Below are 4889 nucleotides of genomic sequence, written 5' to 3' on the forward strand. Positions count from 1 at the left end.
CGTACGATGACGAAGGAGGCGGAGAGGAGGACACCGAGGCCTTCGACATCATCGCCCTCCGGAACCCAGCCGCCGCCGAGGAGCTTAAGTTCCGCCGGGACGTCCGGCCCGAGTGCATCCGGCCGTGGTCATCACGGAGAGCGGCCCGCAGCCGTCTCAGCCCCTCGTCCCTGGACATCGATGAGGAAATGGACGTCGGGGAGTTTATCAAAGAGAGAGTGGCCGAGGCGGATCAGGATACTAGCATACCACCCTACGATTCTTTACAGACCTATGCCTACGAGGGTCAGGGGTCACCAGCAGGCTCCATCAGCTCGCTCGGGTCGGCTGGAGCACATTCCGAAGTGGACTACAACTCCCTGGATGACTGGGATCCGAAATTTGAGAAAATAGCAGAACTTTACGGAGAAGAAGTTGAAACGGCGTCTGAATCCACTGAAAAGGCAGAGTCGGAGAAGCAGACATAAGTATTTGTCAATATCAGAGAAAAGTGTGAACAAAAAAACAAAACCCTGCTCTTTTTCAGCATCCGCCGTCATGGTTTCATCAGTACAATAAGACGCTCTCGGACTGCTGCGCTGCCGTATCTCTACAGCTGTAAAGTCAGACTGACTGCCTTTTTTCTCTTGTTTCTTTTGGATGTTCGGAGCTCTGAATCCCAACAAGACAAGAATGATTTTGAACAGAAAATCTAATTAAAAAAAAATAATACTAATGAAAATAAGGAGGCTATTTTAACTGGTGTATATTTTTTATTGCTCAATAAAGTCCTGGATTCCTGACACATGAATATATGCGAAGTTATCCTTCACTGTTGTTGTTTTAAATCAATTTTTTTATTATTATTATTATTATTTTTTTTTTATTTACTGGTAACATTTTTGAAAATAATTACAATTAATAATAATAATTAATAATTAATTCAAAATTATTTAAAAATACTTCATACTTATATTTATATAACTTTTCAACTTTTGCATGCAGTATCATGTGACATTTTCATTTTTTATGACAAAGTCAACTAAGTGCCTAAATTCCTTTATATAAGTTACTGAGTCAATTACCTACACACGCTATATTTCCTACTGGAATATATTAAGAGTAGACTGACTTATTGAATGTTACTTCAGGCTTCTCTACTCCACCGCATCATTCAATTTTAATGTGGAAATCATCTAAACCCTTGTTGGCCCAGATTTGCCTTGAAGCGTTTAAATTATTGCTCTTTTCCAAAATCTAGTGAGCTCTCCCTTGCCATCTACAGCTTACATAGACAGCTGCTATCCCTCATAAGTGACTGACTACTAAGCTAAGATAAAAATATTTTACTCTGAGTATAAAAATACATATCAAGCATTTTGAATTTGATTTAGCTATTTATAACAACAGTTTTTAGTATTCAGTGATATGCTGTAATTATTTTCTCGTCTCATCCACCATCTTGGATTTCCTTCACATGCAGTATAACAAGCATAATTAAGCTCCCTTCCTTTCAGAACAGCCTTTTTTCATGAGAATGTCTTTCGATGCCTTAAAATGCTGCCTACGTAGGCAACTCGCTCGGTTTTTGACCAGAGCAATGAGTTTCATTATATAAAGTCTGTACTGCTGACTCTGATTATAGAACCCTGTTTATTTTATATAGGCGTCCTCTGGGACTCCCGTTGGGCACTTAAGATGATACACACTCTCTTTCCCTCTTTCTCGCTCTTCCCATATTCCCCAGGTTCCTGGTTTATAGTGACTACATGAATGAAGTGAGAAGGTTATGAATATTTCAGCATTTCTGCGTGTGTGTGAGAGAGAGTGTATGTGTGTGTTGTGCTTTTGAATTATGGTGGTGGCTAGTTTGGCCGTTTTTTTTTTTTTTTCAGGCTATCCATTGTAAGGATATTAAGTACACAGAAGCAGTATTCAGAATATGAAATATTAAAATGCTCCATCGCTATATGCATGTACTATATGTAATTTTGAGTGTGTGTTCCTCTCCAAATATCTCATGATTCCAGTCGTTTTATTCCATAGTTAATATGACAACTGTTTTTGCTCCCAGCATGCTTTGTGAGTGTGTGTATATGGCCGTGTTTACATGAATATGTGCTGTATTTGTGTAGTTAACTCATAACGTCCATATACTTGTTTTTTTGTTTTTTTTTAAATCAACATCATGGATTTTGGACCTATATGACTGACTTTCTTTTCTTCTGCAGAAAACAAAAGAATTCAGTGAATGTCAATGGAGTCAAGTAATCTGTAAATATCCTCTTTTGTTCTCTGCAGAACATATAAAGTCATACAAGTATGTAATGGCATGAGGGTAAGTAAATGATGATAGAATTATCTTTCTGTGTTTTTTACCATTTTTAATGACATTTAACTCTTCACTAGTTCATGTGTAATGGTCTTGCAGTGTAACAAACTACAATTTTAAGTAGGTCATAAAAGCTAAATGAATAGAAATAATAAGAAATTGGGAAAATGCTGTTTAAAATTGTTTTGGAGTTTAACAGGTCATGTCAACTTCCCATTAAGCATTTGAATAACTTACACTGTTCAAAAGTTTGGTTTTGAAAGAAGTAGCTTATGCTCACCAAAACTGCATTTATTTGTTCAAGCAAAAACAGTAATATTGTGATTCCACTACTGGTTTCCAGTCGTATATATTTTGTGTATTATTTTAAATTGTTTGTTTAAAAATACAGTAAATATTATGAATTATTATTATTTAAATTTAAAATAACTTTTCTATTTAAATATATTTTAAATTGTAATTTATTCCTGTGACGCAAAGCTGAATTTTCAGCATCATTACTCCAGTCTTCAGCATCATATGATCATTCAGAAATCATTCTAATATGATGATTTGCTGCTTAAGAAACATTTATTATTATAATGTTGAAAACATTGCATTTGTTTCATGATTCTTTAATGGATAAAATAAAATAAAAATACTTGAAATAGAAATATTGTATTACATAAATGACTTTAATGTCACTTTTGATAAATTTAAAGTATTTTTGCTACATAAAAGTATCAATTTATTTAAAAATATCCTACTTACATCAAATATTTGAATGTACACTACTAGTCAAAAAATTTTGTACTGTAAGCATTTAAGCATGAACCTTTGGATTAAAAGCATTTTAAAGTCATGAAAAACAAATTCAGTCAAGTGGGTCCAAGTTTTTGACTGGTAGTGTTCTGTTAACTCATAGTAAATACAAATAAAAGTGCACAAACTCGACTTCAAATACAAGTGTTATAGTTGCTGTATAAAGCAGTGCTGTGTATCTTTACATAGGGGATTGATTGAGTGAAAAGGAATCAAATGTGTGTGTACAGTGTGTTTGTTTCTGTGCAGTAATCCTGACAGGCTGTACGTTCTGCTTGGGTAAATCCGCTTTCCACTTTCTGTACCCTGGTTTGTTCTCTTTATCATTTTCCGGTAAGAAACCTAGACATATTTTTTTGGTAATCACTTCTGAGATTACTTGTTAACACGACCGAATGAAAGTTTGTATAGCTGAATTTGGGTTTGACTTCAACAGCTGTTATTACTGTACAACGGTTGCAAGAACTCAAGTGAAGTCAAGCCGCTCAACAGCAGGAACTTCTGCAGTCAGCACAATGGTAATTTTTTTTTAAAATGAGGCCCTGTTTTAGCTAGCGAGTCTGAATACAGAAATCAATCACTATATTTTCTCAAGAAAACAAGGTATTTTGTGTTGAACAGTGGCTGGGGTTCAAAAGCTACTGAACTGCCTACCTAGACAGCATTTTTGGACATTTATTTAAACATTCTATATTCCTATATTAGGAATATAGAAGCCACATATATACACACACACACACACATATGAACTGAGGGTGGAAAAACAAAACCAGGGTGAAAAAAGAACAAAGTATTTATGCTCCCCTTTTATCAAAGGGTTACCTGGAATGAGCAACGTTATTAGCGACCCCTAGAGGACGCAGTGTCTCGTTCCCTACTCAGGGAACCATGGTTACATAAGTAACCTGAGACGTTCTTCAGATTATAAAAAGGAAAGAAAGAAATGGTTCTTGAAAGAAGCTTTGACTGAATGGTTCTTTGTGGAAACAAAAATGGTTCTTCTATGGCATCGTTGTGAAGAACCTTTTAAGCACCTTTATTTTTAAGAGTGTATGATGTGTTAAAATGCTGCTCTCGTAGGCAGCTCGCTTAGTTTTGTAACAGAGCTAATGACTGTTCCGCTGGCCGTATGCTCAGCTGTGTGTGTTTTTCAAACACTGCTAGTCTATAAAGTTTATTTAAATATTTATAGGTGAAAAAAACTAGCTTACTGTAAATGTTTCACATTCATTTTATCCAAATGCTGATATTAGTCTGTTACATAACCTCCAACAAGCAGATTTACTTACAGCTGATATTTGTATTCTGTGATTACTTCATTTCAATGTGCCACTGTAATTTTTGCACAGGTGCATTGCAGTGCAAAAAAAAGTCTCATAAAGTTTTTTTTTTTTTTTCTACATAGAAAGCAGTTGTTTACTATAATTACAGCAGTAGAAAATTATAGTTTAGTGAGTTAAAGGAACAGGTCCCACCAAATAAATAAATACCAAAATAAATATTGAACTGGCAACCCTGGGTGTTAAAAAACTGGCGGAATCACATACTGTAGATCAAAACAAAAACAGACGTTCCGACACAGAACACACATTTCAAAGTACAATAACTGACTGTAGCATTGTTTTTTTTGGAGTGTGTGAACTTAGATTGTCTTAAATATCTGCAAATATGGTATTTTATGCTTTAGTACAGTCAAAAATTGCATACAGTTACCTTTAAAATCAGGCTGCATGCGTACTGTGCTAATGATGAAATTCTCATCATGCACACTGTATGC

This window comes from Sinocyclocheilus rhinocerous, unplaced genomic scaffold (assembly GCF_001515625.1).
Source record: "Sinocyclocheilus rhinocerous isolate Xijiao unplaced genomic scaffold, SAMN03320098_v1.1 scaffold5192, whole genome shotgun sequence".
NCBI lineage: Eukaryota > Metazoa > Chordata > Actinopteri > Cypriniformes > Cyprinidae > Sinocyclocheilus > Sinocyclocheilus rhinocerous.